Source organism: Marmota flaviventris, chromosome 13 (genome assembly GCF_047511675.1).
Source record: "Marmota flaviventris isolate mMarFla1 chromosome 13, mMarFla1.hap1, whole genome shotgun sequence".
Taxonomy (NCBI): domain Eukaryota; kingdom Metazoa; phylum Chordata; class Mammalia; order Rodentia; family Sciuridae; genus Marmota; species Marmota flaviventris.
The window spans coordinates 52,528,568-52,544,845 of NC_092510.1; the positions used below are offsets into that span (position 1 = coordinate 52,528,568).

General features: G+C 38.0%; 1 protein-coding gene across 3 annotated transcripts in view; it reads left to right on the forward strand.

Moving 5' to 3' along the window:
* Sh3gl2 (SH3 domain containing GRB2 like 2, endophilin A1) overlaps positions 1 to 16,278 on the forward strand; it is a 216,784-nt gene that overhangs the window by 185,915 nt on the left and 14,591 nt on the right. The window contains exon 2 of one of the 3 annotated variants that reach the window (XM_071600665.1): positions 8,383 to 8,431. The exons of the other annotated variants lie outside the window; for them this stretch is intronic. The gene's annotated coding sequence lies outside the window, so the exon portion shown is untranslated. The remainder of the gene's footprint in view (positions 1 to 8,382; positions 8,432 to 16,278) is intronic. 3 annotated transcript variants of the gene reach the window in all.

Genomic DNA, 16,278 nt, shown 5'->3' on the forward strand with positions numbered 1-16,278 from the left:
TATCCCTCATATATACACAGTGCCCTCCATAAATATTTTGTGAATGAACCTCTCTTTATGTCATAACTCATCAAAGGACTATGTCTGTTTTGCTTATTTTATATACTGTGCCTAGCACAGTCCTTAGTGCTTAGCAATTAGTTAATTTGATGAATAACTGATTCAGATCACATTAAGTCTGTTTAAACTCCGCCCTGTAGGAGCCGCAAACCTTTCTGGTAGAATCTTGGTCTGCAGGCTTGTGCAGGCCAGAATCAGCTTTTAGTTTGTCTTTATAATATCTCCTTCATGTCACAATTGATATGTTTCACAAGTAATTGCTTTGGGAAAATGCATATGTGCACACTATCATGGGTGAGATTATTGGACTGAAGCTAGTGACAAAACATTTGTTTTTGTAGAGTAGACCTAGATAATAGTTGTTCTTGTTTGAAATGAGAAAACTAAAGCTGCAAAATAGATTAATTTTCCCAAAATCATTCAATAGAAAAACCAGAATTCTTAGATATAGTTGTCTTTAAATTTCATTTTGTTTTCACTGTCTTTTTTTTTTTTAAAGAGAGAGAGAGAGAAGAGAAGAGAAGAGAGAATTTTTTAATTTATTTCTCAGTGGACACAACATCTTTATTTTTATTTTTATGTGGTGCTGAGGATCAAACCCAGCGCACCGCGCATGCCAGGCAAGCGCGTTACCACTTGAGCCACATCCCCAGCCCTTCACTGTCTTTTATGTTGCAAAATATGAAGATACCTTCAGTCTTGGTATGTGGCAGATACACTCTTAGGTTGACCCCTAATACCTCACACCCATGTAACCCATATCCTTTGAGTGGGTGGAGCCTGTGATTTGCTTTTAACCCTAAGTATGGCAGAAGTCATGGGACCAACCATTCATCACTCCCTTGATAAGCTAACATTATATGGCAGAATAAATGGGCTGTTTCTTCCATGATTATCTTCCATTGTGAGTCTGTTTTAGCCCACTAGAGCGAGAGAGATTCTCCTTTACTGACCTAGAAGAAGCAACCACCATATTATGACTGCCTAAGGAGAGAGAACCAACTGAGGTGGTCCCTTGAACCACAAGATGGCCACTACCTGGCAGCAAGTAAGAAGCTAGGGACCTGTCACACAGACACAAGGAAGCACATTCAGGCAACAAGTTGAAGGAGCCCAGAAGCAGCTTCTAACCCACTCAGGCTTTCAGATGACAGCCTGGCTGACACCTTATTTGTCCTACTGTGAGAGCTTAAGCAGAGGACTTCCAATTTATAGAAACTGAGATAATAAATGTGTTGTTTGAAGCTAAACCAATACAGTGTGGCTATAGTGCATTTGTTTCCCAAGCAGAGCATGGGAAACAGAGTTGTTTTCCATGGATACCATACAGTGAAGTAGGAGATAGATTAGGAGTGCTTATCATTGTCTCTTCAGCTCAGGAGGAGGTCTCCTGAACATGCTAAGGAGTGGTTGGGTAATCCATTCCATGTTGAAACTAAAGGTATCTTCTTGTTTTGAACCATGATAGTAAACAACACTTCTGACAGTGCCTGTCACTTTGTAGAAGCTCAAGAAATGTTACTCTCCTACTCTTCCCAGAGACCTTCAGGCAAGATGTCTAGGGAAAAGTCCTCTGTGCAGCCTTTCCCATGAAAATGTCATATGTCATTGCTCTAAAAACTTGAAGAATTAAAGGCTCATCATGTTAGTATACTGATGCTTGTGTACTTTTCAAATTGCACAAACTTTTTTGTGCTCCTGGGGTGCTGTTGTCTGCTTTCCCAGGGCTTGCTGTGAGATCTGCACTGGCATCTTGTAATACCCTGTCCTGAGATGGGAGATATTTGCTGTCCAATGTCACGAGTTTTTACAGCTGCTGACTACCACAGCACAGTGTCTTAAAAATACCTCCCTGCTGCTTCCCCCTCAGGGGCATAAAAGAACTCTATCACCTCAAAGAGAGGCTTTACGTAAATGCCATTATTTGGGTTGCAAGCATAATGATCCAGTGCTGGAGTTACCTGTTTGTGAAAGACAACAGCAGATCTTCCTCTTCCCTTTCCTCAATCCCTTATAATACTTAATTTCAAACACAACTGAATTGCCACCTAAATTTTGCGGGTTCTTTAGTAATTGTTAGTGTGCAAGATAGAGAAGCACATTGCTTACAGTGCCTGGAGTATCAGAAGGCCACATTTCAGACTTACAGATGTTCTGAGGTTTCATTCAGGAAAATTAGGCTGTTATACACAATCATCACATTGCAAGCATGAAAGATGCTGAGCTCCTTGCTACATACATTTTACTGTAAGTACTAAGCCCACAATTTAATGTAGCATGATTTGGGGATTTATACTCTCACTCTAATATTATTCTCTCTACTACACTTTACAAATTTACAATAATTGAGAATTAATTTTTTAAAATATTTAATTGTGGTAAAATACATAAAATTTATTGTTTTAACCATTTTAAGTGAACAATTCAGTGATAAGAAATGTATTCATAATGCCATACAATCAGTCACCAACCATATCCGAGCTCTTTTCATCTGTAAAAGTGAAATACTGTTGTCATTAAATCATATCTCACTGTTTCCTCCTTTGTCCCAGACCCTAGCACCTGCCATTCCATTTTCTGTCACCAATTTTGACTACTCTAAATATTCAAGTGAAATCATACAGTACTTGTCCTTTTGTGATCAGCTCATTTCACTTGGCACAATATCTTTATGGTTTATTCATATCATAGCATATGTCAGACTTCCCTTCCTTTTCCCTTCCTTTAAAAGGCTGAATAATATTCCATCAGATATTTGTACATGCTGCGTTTTGTATATCTGCTCATATTTTAGATGAACACTTGGATTCCTTCCCTGTCTTAGCTGTTGTAAACAATGTGGCGGTGAACACATGCACAAGTATCTCTTGAGACCTTGCTTTCCAGTCTTTTAGATATATACCAAGAAACAGAATTGCTGGATTTTGGCAACTTTATTTTAATGTTTTGAGGAACATGGCACTGTTTGGCATGGTAGTCCTACCATCTCCTGTCCTAACAGTGTGTAAGGACTGTAGTTACTCTGTATCCTTACGGACACTTTTTCTCTATTTTTGGCAGTAGTCATCCAAATGGAGTGTAAGATGGTATGTCACTGAGGTTTGACTAGCAGTATCCTGATGATGTTGAGCAGTTTTTCATGTGCTTATTGGCCATTTTAAAGTTTTCTTTGGAAAAATGGCTGTTCAAGTCCTTGACCCATTTTTAAATTGGGTTGTTGGGTTTTTATTGAAGTTTAGGAAACATCTGTATATTCTTAATATTAATCCCTATCAGATAATATTTCCAAATGTTATCTCCATTTCCTTGGGTTACTGTTTTAGTTTTTGTAGTGGGTTCTGATGCACAAAATTTAAAAAATTTTCATGAAATCCAGTTTTTTTCTTTCTTGGCTTGTGCCTTTGGTATCATATCCAATAAATCATTGTCAAGTCTAATGTTATAAAGCTTTTGCTATGTTTTTTTCCCTAAAGGTTTTATAATTTTAGGTGTTGCATTTGGGTTTTTGATCCATTTGGATTTAATTTTTATATATTATATTAGAAGACAGTCTAAATCCTCTGTGTGTGTGTGTATTTTTTTTTTTTATGGATATATCCAATTTACCCAGCACTATTTGTTGAAAAGATTGTCCTTTTCCTTGAATGGTATTGGTATCTTGATACAAATGTTTGAGGGCCAGGCACAGTGGCAGACATCTATAATTCCAGTGGTTTGGGAGACTGAAGCAGGAGGATTGCAAATTCAAGGCCAGCCTTAGTAACTCAGCAAGGGACCTAAGGACTTAGTGTCTCAAAATGAAAAAGAAAAAGGGCTGGAGATGTGGCTCAGTGGTTAAGCATCCTTAGGTTCAATCCCTGGTACCAAAACAAAAGATTAAAGAAAGAAAGAAAAAAAGTGATCATATCATGAGGTGACACCCTCTGATATTTGAATTGTAGTTCTCCCTCAGGAGATTAGTTCCCGCAGGAGTAGGTTGTTAGAAAATAGCAAGCCTGCCTGCTACCTGGGTTCTTATTTCCTATCTTGCTCACGTGCCCCTTCTGCTATTTCTCTTTCCACTTGTCTGCCATGTTGTGATAAGTCAGGGTCCTCTCACCAGAATTCCAGTGTCCTGTTATTTGGACTTTTCAGCCACTAAAAATCATGAATAAATAAACCCTATAAATAATAAATAAATCCTATTTTGTTATATATTGCCCAGTATTAAGTGTTCTGTTGTGGCAACACAGATGGTCTAAGACATGTCCCATTTTGATCACTGTCTCTTTGCAGTGAATTTTGAAATCAGAAAGTGTGAGCCTCTATTTCTGTTCTTTTTCCAGATTGCTTTTGCTATTTGGGGTCCCTTGAGATTTATCATGAATTTTAGGTTGAGTTTTTGTATTTCTGCAAAAAACAACACTGAGATTTTGTTCTTAATTACATTAAATTGGTAAATTGCTTTGAGTACTATTGAGCTGAACAATGTTATCTTCCAATCCATGAATATAAGAGTGTATTTGTATTTACTTATGTTTTCTTTAGTTTCTTTCAGCAATGTTTTATACTTTTTATTATCTTTTACCTCTTTGGTTAATTCCTAAGTATCTTCACTCTTTTTGATGCTGTTATAGATGAAGTCCTTTTAAGTTCCTTTCAAAGTGTTCATTGTCATTGTAAAGCAACACAACTGATTTTTATGTGTTGACTTTGCATACTTCTACTTGGCTAAACTTTGCTAAATTCATTTATTAGATCTAATAGATTTTTGTTGAAATCTTTAGGATTTTTTACATAAAGATCATATCATCTACAAAGAGGTAATTTTACTTTTTCATTTCCAATTTGAATTCCTCTTGCCTCATTGTTCCAGCTATGATGTCTACACTGTGTCGAATAGAAGTGGTGAAAGTAGGCATCCTCACCTTGCTCCTAATCTTGGAGGAAAAGCTTTCAGTCTTTTGTCATTGACTATGATTTTTTACTGTGTGATTTTCACATATTTTTTATTATGTGGAGATAATTTTCTTGTATTCCTAGTTTGTTAAGTATTTTATTAAACACAAACAAATGTTGTATTTTGTCAAATGCACTTTTTACATCCATTGAGATGCTCAGATAGTTCTTTTAGCTTCATTTTGTTAGTATGGTGTGTTACATTGGTCAGTTTTATGTGCTGAACAATCTTTGCATTCCAGGGATAAGTTCTACTTGATTATGTTGTAAAATTCTTTTAGTATGCTGCTAATTAAGTTTGCAAATATTTTGTTGAGAATTTTTACATTTATTTTCATAAGGATATTGATCTGTAGATTTATTTGTATGGTTTTGATATCAGTGTAATACTTTCCTCATAGAACGAATTAGGAAGTGCTTCTTCCTCTTCAATATTTTTGGAAAGTTTGAGAAGAATTGGTGTTAGTTCTTCAAATGTGTGGTAAAATTAAATCTGTGAAGTCATCAGACACTGGACTTTTAACTTTGTCAGGAAAGAATTATTGGTAATGTTCCCATTTTCTGATTTTAGTAATTTTTCTTTTTCTTTTTTTTTTGGGGGGGGGCGGGGCGGGAGGAATACTAGGGATTGAACACAGCAGTACTTAATTACCGAGCCATATCCCCAGCCCTTTTTATTTTATTTTTTTATTTTAAGACAAGATCTCCCTTAAGTTGTCTGGGGCCTCACTAAATATCTGAGGCTGGCTTTGGACTTGCTGTCCTCCTGCCTCAGCCTCCTGAGCCATTGGGATTATAGCTGTGAGCCACTGTGCCCGGCAAGTTTTCTTTTTCTTTTTTTCTTTCTTCTTATTTATTTATTTATTTATTAGCCCATCTAGCTAGATGTTTATCAGTTTTGTTATCTTTCCATGAACCAACTTGTCTTTTGACAGGTGATAAGGAGGTAAGTAGATTGTTAGTTACTGTTGGCTATTCCAGTGAGGTAGCTATCAACTTATTTTCTCCAGCCAAAAGTGGGACAGAAGAGAATTAAAACCTTTGTGTAGTACCCACCTTGCTTAAATACGTCATCTCATTCACAATCACAACATTTTTTTCTCCTTTGTTGCTCTTTTTTTAAATTTCTTTTTTACTTTTTATTTATATATGACAGTGGAATGCATTACAATTCTTATTACACATATACAGCACAATTTTTCATATCTCCGGTTGTATACACAGTATATTCACACCAATTCGTGTCTTCATACCTGTACTTTGGATAATAATGATCCTCACATTCCACCATCATTAATAACCCCTTGCCCCCTCCCTTCCCCTCTCACCCCTCTGCCTTATCTAGAGTTCCTCTATTCCTCCCATGCTCCCTCTCCCTATCCCACTATAAATCAGCCTCCTTATATCAAAGAAAACATTCGGCATTTGTTTTTTGGGGATTGTCTAACTTCAGTTAGCATTATCTTCTCTAACTCTATCCATTTACCTGCAAATGCCATGATTTTATTTCTTTTATTGATGAGTAATATTCCATTGTGTATATATGCCACAATTTTTTTAATCCATTCATCTGTTGAAGGGCATCTAGGTTGGTTACACAGTTTAGCTATTGTAAATTGTGTTGTGTCCCTGTAGTATGCTGTTTTTAAGTCCTTTGTATATAGACTGAGGAAAGGGATAGCTGGGTCAAATGGTGGTTCCATTCCCAATTTTCCAAGAAATCTCTATACTGCTTTCCATAATGGCTTCACCAATTTGTAGTCCCACCAGCAATGAATGAGGGTACCTTTTTCCCCACATCCTCGCCAACATTTATTGTTGTTTGTCTTCATAATAGCTGCCATTCTGACTGGAGATCATCATAACATTTGAACCCAGTTCTATATTATTCCCTTGATATAATGTATACTTGCATTATTTAGCAGAAAATGATTATAGATTGTGTCACTGGAGAAAGCAGTTCTAATTTTATTTTAATCTTCAAAAGGAGGCTCTATTTCAAAATTTATATGTCACTTTGGTCCTCTACATTTTAACAATGCTTGTTCACAATGCTATTTGTCTTTAGGAATTAATTATCTCTAATGAAATCTGACAGTTTCTAGAAGAAGGAAGAATAAGCTACCTTATTGTTTTCTTTGACATATCCACTGGAGCTTTAAAAAAAATTCTTTCTTTTGCTCAGACCTGTACAGAGAAACTATATCATTAGAAAATGGTCTGGCTGTGGTATACATTGATGTGGGGGAAAAACAATTTAAAGACAGATTTTGAAAAATAGTTCATTGGAGTTTTAAAGTGATAACTGTTTCACTCTAGGTAATGGTTTTGTAAAGGACTGTGTTTTTGGGGGTTTGAAATTTTACATTTAAATTCTATGCATTGAGATAGATACATCTATTCATTTGCAAATGATGTAGTCCACTTGTCCTAGAAGATTTTCATGGAAAGAATCAGAAATTTTTGGATCTGAAAGGCACTGTAATGTGTGGGGTAAGCTAGTCTTGTGTTGAGTGAAGAAACAGAGGTCTGAGGTTAGGCAGGTCACCAGAGGTCATAAAGGTTTCAGAAAGACCTCCAACCTCTTAATGCATGCCCACTTCCTGAATGATCACACTTTCTCACCTCTGTATTTTAAAACATTTAATGCATGTAAGTAGAGCTAAAGCTTTGCATTCTGCTACTGCTCCGTCCTAATTTGACCTAATTTAGAGCAGATCTAATAAAGCAGTGAGAGCCAGTGCAGCATTCTGGGAAGACCTAACTATGATTCAAGGTCTGGCTCTGAGGCTTTGTTGCTGCATTTCCTTGGGCAATGACATTATTTTTATGTGCTTCATTTTCCTTTCCTGTAAAAGGGAGAAACAAAACTTGTTGTGTCATTGCTAGGATGAAAGAGATGATGTGGGAACTACAGAGAGTAGATACTTCTGAAGTGATAGCTGTAAATAAAATGTGGTCATGATCTTCAGTTTCTCCAAGATATTTTGGGGGATTTTTCCAAGTTTTTAGACCAGATGGTAGCATTTATGAATATTAGAATAAAATCATTCATCATTTTTCCTGCTAAGGAACTCTGCTCTTGGAGCAATGAAGCTTGGCTTCTGTAATGTAAATAAAGGTGACAAAAGAATTAAGTCCCTTTAAGCAATAAAAGGCTCCACAAAACTTGTTCCAGGTCTCTGGTTCTTCTGTGGTAAGTGCTAAATCCATCAGGTTTCCTCACAGACCACGAAGATGTGACTCAGTACTGTGGCCACCTGCTCTGCCTGAATGTGTCTGCTGTGTTCATCAACATGAGCCAAGGGTGGGGGTGGATTTTCTTCTCCCTGTTGTGATGGACAGATATCCTTTCAATATGTTTTCTTCTTTGAAATTTCACAGTTGAAGAGGGAAGGAAACCGTACTTGAGAGCATAACACAGCAGTATAAAGTAGGTCGTAATTTTTTCTTAAATTTATAAATGGTCTCTCTCCAAACACTTCTGTCGTAATCATTTGTGGTGGGAAGGAAGATGGGGTGCAGAAGGGCAGACTCACCCTCTTCCCTGCTCCTTCCAGCATTAGCACTCATTTGCACAACCCCTGTCCCCTCCCCCCTCCACACTCCACCCTGGCCTTGGATTTGTGCTGGACCTCTCTATTCAGGCTTCCTATTCCATGGAGACTGCTGGTTTCCAGAGCTACAGAACTTCCATTCATTATAAACTTTGATTTTGAATTATTTGTAAATGAAACTTAAAATAAAAAGGTGACATTAGAACCCCCTATTTTTTCCTTAGGAATAGGAACAATTCAACTCTGGCATCATTGCCCTTGGGACCAAACCCCCTTAGAAAACATCACTTGTGGGCTGGGGATGTGGCTCAAGCGGTAGCGCCCTCGCCTGGCATGCGTGCAGCCCGGGTTCGATCCTCAGCACCACATACAAACAATGATGTTGTGTCCACCAAAAACTGAAAAATAAATATTAAAATTCTCTCTCTTCTCTCTCTCTCTCTCTCTCTCTCTAAAAAAAAAAAAAAAAAAAAAAAAAAAACATCACTTGTGCTTGGTCCTCTGAGGCTTTTTTTAAAAAAAGCAAATATCAATGTGTTTCCAACAAATGTATATAAAACTTCAACACTGACTTATTTATGAGTGTGCTGTACCCTATTTTAGAGACACAATAGATAGAACCGCTAGCAAGAAGTACCTGTTCAGAGATGATCAGGAACATGGTATTCAATAAGGAACATCTCAATAATGTATGTATATGAGTGTTATGTTATTTTTGATACTTCTTCATGTGTTTGAACTATTTCATTTTTTAAGCAAATAGTATAGCCAGCACAGATGAGAATTGGAGAACATTAAAATTCTCCTCTAGCTGGAAAGTTAATCACTGCTCAGTGCTTTAATGGTGCTAATAGTTTAACAATCTCTCTAGAAGAAAAACTTTAGTTTGTGGCAGTTGCCAGTTATCTGTGTTGCAAAGTCTCCTATGGCCGTTTTTAAATTGCCAACAAGGTATCACTAAAGGTAGACATGGAAAAACACACTGTCATTTGTCTCCCTAAAGCACTGCTGGCTGAGTCCAGAAATACTATAGCCACAGAAAAGTAGTCCCCACAGGGAAGTAGGCAGCAGATGCCCAGAGAATACCTTGAGATTGAGGCAAGGAGACCTTCAGAGCAGGGAGGATGTTAGGGACCTGTGTCTTGTATCTGTGAAAACTTTAGATCACACATTCATTCATTGATCACATTCTTATGTTCTTATGGAAATAAAGCTTCCATAAAAAAATTATTATCCAAGAAATAAATAAATCACTTAGAAATCAATATTTTTTATTTTTATAAGGCTTCTTTCAAAGTTAATTTTTTTTTAGTGGCTGAATCCAAGAATAGCAACCCCAGATGGAATCTTTAAGAGATAGAACTTTAGAAATCCATGTGAAGTGAAAATTATAATAAATGGTTTTATCATAAATGTAGCAATTCAGCAAGCTCATAAAAATTACTTTTATATCAAGTTTGCTAAAATAATCATCTGAAAGATAGTATAGTGGCTTGAATAGTATTCCTCCTAAATTCATGTCCCAGAACCTCAGAGTGTAACCTTTGTTCCCTTGTGTTGTCATAGATGGCTGGCTTAAACAATAGAAAAAATGTTTTCTCATAGTCTTGAGGCTGAGCAGTCCAAGTTGAAAGTGCTGGCTATTTGTTTTTTGATGGTGGCTTTCCTCCTGGCCTGCAGACATTCACCTTCTCACCAAGCCCCCATGTAGCCTTCTTACAAGTCTTCTTATAAGGACATCTCTTCTTAGTTTTCTCATACGTTTTACAAGGAATAAATCCTAAAATCTACTTTATACATAATTTTCTATATTCTTTTTATTTGAAACACAGAAATTAAAGTTGGTGCATGTTGCTGTTTAAGAACTCATGTGTTTCGATCCTGTTTCTAGAGTTTGTCTTTCTCCTTTGTGTTTACTGAACAAACTCCGTTCTTTAAAATACCCAGAATAGAGTACACATAACTGAATTATACTAGCTATTAGATTAGGATTCCAACCTTATGACTTCATTTAATCTTAGTTAACTTCTAAAACCCCTGTTTCCAAATACATGGATTTTGAGGGAACACAATCCAACCCATAGCAGCCTTCTTACCTTTTTTACATTAGTCACTTACCAGCTTCATTCTGTTGTCCCAGATTGAGCTCTCTCGTCCCTCTCCTCAGTGTTACACCACAGGCAACATCAGATGTTTACACCTAAAGCCATGTTTATTATGCTGTGTAAACTTTCCTCTTCTCAATGAAAATCTTGGGGTACCACATCTGTTCATCTCAGTGTCCTCATTGTTCACCTACTTCTGTACCACACAGACTTTGTTGTGATGGTTGTAACTTGTTTGAATGAGTATTTCTGTTAAGTGCCAAGCTCAGCCAGAAAGTGCCCTACAGACATCATTTCCAGTCTTCACATTAAGGAAGCTTTGACTTTTTCCATTTGGGGATAAATAAAGTCTTCAGATTCTTCAATTATTTGCCACATTTATCTTAAGGCAATGTCCTAAGCCATGGGCATACATTAGCAAATGAAACAAAGCCCCTTCCCCAGTGGAGTGAGGTTGATACAGAATAAAAATTTTGTGTTAGGTGGTTCTCAGTGCAATGAGGAAAAATGAAGAGTAAGGAAAATAGAAAGTAACTGAGTCTAGGAAGATGGTGTTCTTGGTGTGTTCAGGAAGTAGTAAAGAGCCATAGCAGGAGGGGCATGTCCATGGGGTCAGAGCCCATAGGACTTCAGAATCATTGTTGGGACTGGGCCTTCTACCCTGAATGACCTGAGAACTCATTAAAAGGTTTGGGGAAGAGTGACACCTGAATGACATGAGAATATATTAAAGGGTTTGTGGAAGAGTGACATGACTTACACTGAATGGGAGCACCCTGACTCTCATATGGAGGATAGATTCTAGGGGGCAAGAATAGAAGCAGGGGGCATATGTTAATGATCAAGGCTGAAGATGACATGGCTTGGACCAGTGTTATTAGCAGGGCAGTACACAGATCAAAAGTATGTTACTCAGTTGCATAGTATAAACTGATGATCTGCACAAAGGCAACCAGCTCAGGCTGAATACTCAGGATCCCAGAAGCTCTTCCTGATGCCAGCTTCCTGGCTTCCAACACCAGACACTTTTGTCTGTCTTATAAGTTCACTTAAATAGAACCCTAAGCACATCAGGTGCTCCTGTGATTTACCTTTTTCTGTTTGACTTTGCACTTGCTATTGTGTGTAGTTATCATTTCCTGTCTCATCTCTGAATGTTCCCTCATGAGAAAACGCACTGTTTATTGTCCATTTTGTCACCAGCAAAATAAAGGTGTTTTCATCCTCTGGCTACTTTAAATAGTCCCTTTTTTGTACTATGTGTACACACCTCTGGTGGACATATACCTAGAGGTGGAACTATAGCTTGTAGTTCAGGTCAAATCATGCTGCTAAGTGATTATCCAAAATATTCTACCAGTTTGTCTTCCTACCTGCTGTTCTTGAGAGTTTTGGTGGCTCTGCACCCTCTGAACACTTGATGTCTTTTTCTGGTGCCTTGTTCCTTTTCTCCGGATGCTGAGAATGGCCTTTCCCAACTCTGCCTGTATAGTGGACTCTTTCAGAAAACGCAGATCAGATTAGTGTCACCTGCTTCATTAGCTTTCCCCACCCTTACTCTTCTAGGGGAATTGGTTGATGTCTTCTCTGTGTGAATTTATAACCTCCCCCAAAGCATGGCCCTACTTTTTACCTGGTGCTGGGGAGTGAGTTTTCTGGGTCTCCAATGGATGACAGCTCCTTGGGGTCAGAGGCAGAGCCCTTCTTGCAGCAGTCTCCAGAGCAATCTTCTTCACATAGCAGGTGTTATTAAATACTAATTTTATTATATTCCATGGAAAATCCTTTAAAAACATATTTTTGGTAAATAACAATTCAACCAGGCACTGAAGTTTTAGATTTTTTTTTTTTTTTTTTTTTTTTTTTTTTTTTTTTTGTATAAAGGGTAGTAATTTAGTTTCCAGTGTAACATACTTTTTTTTTTTTTCTGGTGGACACAACATCTTTATTTATTTATTTATTTATTTTTATGTGGTGCTGAGGATCGAACCCAGCGCCCCGCGCATGCCAGGCAAGCGTGCTACCGCTTGAGCCACATCCCCAGCCCCCACTTATTATTTTTTAAATTGGATCTTTAAAAAAATCATTTTACTTAGAGCCCTTCATTTAGCTTAGGAACCCTCTCTGGTTAAGGGAAACGAGAGTCTGTTCCCTAATTCAAGGAGATTGTGAGATCAATTTTTGTCATTCTCACATAAAGCAGAACTTCACGGTATGATTTAAAGATGAAGTGTTTCAAAAATCCAGGTTGCTCAGGGAAGAGTAGTGTGGTTAAGTGCCAAGTCATGGCTCTTAGACCACCTGAGATATAGGAATCCACCCTTGTGTACCAATGGAGAAATGGAGAGGCCTGGCCATCTTGGGACTCATACTGTTTAATGCATGTAAGGGAAGGCAGGCAGGCCAGTTGCCCAAAGCCTGACCATACTCCAGCCAGCCCATCAGACAGAGTTGGAGTGATAAGACTTGACCAGCAGCCACTAGCTCCATTTCAGAGCACAGAGGAAGGTCAGGGTGCTTTTGAACAGGGAGGGAGGCGTTCTTTAAGGATTAGAAAAGTTGATGTGTACAGAAGAATTTTATGAGAAGATTCATATTTTTAAATGAAATGATTTGGCTCACAATGGGAAACATCATGGACAAACTGTAACCCATTCTCTCCTCTGCATCTGTCTCTGGCTCCTTTAGCCAATGACAGCCTTCAAAGTGTCATAGTTGCCACTTTACTTTTGCCTCCCAGCCCTTACACAACCTCCCTTTGGTCCATGGAAACAGGAACTCTCAGAAATGTGGTTCCCTGCACGACCAAGATGTCCATGGAACATTGCAACACATGCTGCCTGAGGAGAGCCTGGTTCTCTGTTTATTCTTGAGTACTGGTGACAGCTTTATGAATGAGATAATTTTCAGGGATACATAGCTAACAACAGGATTTATAGGCTGAATTTCTACCTATGTCTGCATGTGTTCAAAACTAATGCTTAATTTAACACACTCTGCTTCTTTCCATGAAAGACAAGACCTAATAGTAATTTATTTCCCTATTCATTAATTTAGATGAAGAAATAAAAATCTTAAAAACTAAGAGTTAGCAGAGATACTGGATGTTCAGCATTTCCGGCTAGTTGCTGCATTGGACAGGTAGCTTTAGTCCACTGACTCACGTGGACACTGCTTTTAGGTCAGAGGAAAATAGCTTAGGCAAGGCATGTGGAGCTGCATTCTAACTCCCAGCAGAGCCTGGACTTCCCTTTGGCTGTTCCCAGAATTAGAAAGATGGTCAGGGTGCTGCAGATTATGCTTCAGAGTTGGGTGTTGATGAAGATTGAGGCTTAGGTGCCCTCATTTGTCTTCCTTAAAAGATAGCATAGATTTTGAGCATAGTTTCAAAATAGAAACTGTCCTGTTTATCTAAGTAGAGCCCTTTTTGGTTATCCCATTTTCACTTCCTGCTGTTTCAGTCCAATCCAAAAATTTCCTTCCAGAAGTCACTGTAGACATCAAACCCTCTCTCCTGATGGTGCTTCCTGATAAGATTCCACCTGTCAATCCTTATTAACTTTTCTCTTCCCAGACAATTGTCTTTATACCAGTGAGTATATGTTTTCATCAAACCTTTTAATTGAAAGGTCCCTGAGGTTGGGGCAGTGGCCACAAGGCAGAATACTGTTTATCTACTTCAGTCACTAGATGAGGATTTGTTTCATTTGTCTGTCTGACTGTCTATCAGTTCAACTATCTGTCAGTACTGGGGATTGAACCCAGGGACACTCATGGACCACTGAGTTGCATCACCAGCCCTTTTTATTTTTTATTTTGAGAGAATATCTTACTGAGTTGCAAGGCTGGCCTCAAAGTTGGAATCTTCCTGCCTCAGCCTCCCAGTTGGCTGGGATTACAGGTGTGTGCTATCACGGCCAGCTGAGGACTTGACTTTTCTTTCTTTTTTTCTTTTATTTAGCTTAGTTCTGACAACTATCCCCCCAACCCTCTTTAACTGAGGACTTGTTTTAAACATCCTTTTTCCCTATGGGAAAAATATATGGAAATATTTTAAATTTAGTTCTTTAGAATAGAAGTAATACACAAACATTAAAAAGCGAGTAGTTTACAAACATTTTATAAAACATAGTAGTCCCCCCAGGATTGCAGCCATTCTCCATTTCTGCTTCATAAAGCAACAGTTTGAAGGCTCTTTTGGCCATTTCTTTGTTTGTTTGTGTTTTTTTTTTTTTTGCTTGTTTGTTTGTTTCCAATCCTAAAACAATATATTTATGTTGATCCTGCTTAGTTTTTCAGTTTTAGATGTTTTCCATTTGATTCCCAATTTGGAAGATTGGAATCACTTGTTTTTTTTTCTACCTCCCTATTTTTCACATACCTCTGTTCTCTCATTTTTCTGGTATGTTTGTAGCATAATTCTTGTTACATCAGTATTTAATTTTTATGTCCTTATAAACTTTATACAAAGCTGAGGCATGTAGAATAATATAATAGTATTTTCTTTCTCGTGTATCTTTTTGATTTTCATGGAGTTAATCTTTGTCTTATTTTTAAAATTTCAGAACATTTTGTGTACCTTTCACTGATTCTTTCCCAAGCTGTGCCTCACATATGAATTTCCTCACAAAATATGGTGAAACTCATCAGGTGTTCATCATCTTTGAAACATCTGATGCTGTACTCTGGATTGACTACTCCCTTAGTTTGAGTTCCTCAGAAGCAAGCCACAAGACAAGGATTTAGCACAAGTACTGGTTTTCAAGGTGATTTCAGCAAACCCTGTGAGGGGAGCAGGGAAGAAGAGGAACCCAGTAAAGGGTACATTATAAATTATGGTATGACGGCAGGCAACTGCAGCATGATCCCAGTGGGAGCATAGGAGCAAAGAAAACTTCAGAATTAGTCCTGTGGATCCACAGAGATTGTTGCGCCTTCGCAGCTCATGGCTCTCAGAGCTGAACACATTTGGTTATGTTGGTCTAGTTGCCTGTGGTGCCTGAAATATTGGGACTGTCTTTTTCTTAATCTTTTTTTTTTTTTTCGTGGGGGAGGGTGTACTGGGGATTGAACTCAATCACTCAGCCACATCCCCAGCCCCATTTTATATTTTATTTAGAAACACAGTCTCACTGGGTTGCTTGGTGCCTCACCGTTGCTGAGGCTGGCTTTGAACTTGTGATCCTCCTGCCTCAGACTCCTGAATGGCTGGGATTACAGCCATGTGCCACCGCACCTGGCTCTAGGACTGTCTTGTTAGCTCCCTTTACAGTCATGTTGGGATTCCCTCTGCCTGCTTCTTTACATTGGGTTCCTGTTTATTTCCTAGATCTCATACCTATCCCTTTTCAAGATTTATGATTTCATTTTAGTGGAACTCTTCCATTAGTCTGGGAAAGGGAAAAATTTGTGACCTTCCTTTTGTGTGTTTGAAAATGTCACTGTTTGACCTTTATTTGTCATTGATAATTCCAGTGTAGACTAGTATAATTTTCCTTATTTTCTCTAAGATATTTGGAGGTATTGTTTCATTGTTTTCTAAGAAAACTTCTGTTGCTCATGCTGGTGTGGTCTCTGGTGGGGGCAGTAGATTAGAGCACATCATCTTAGGAGCATGT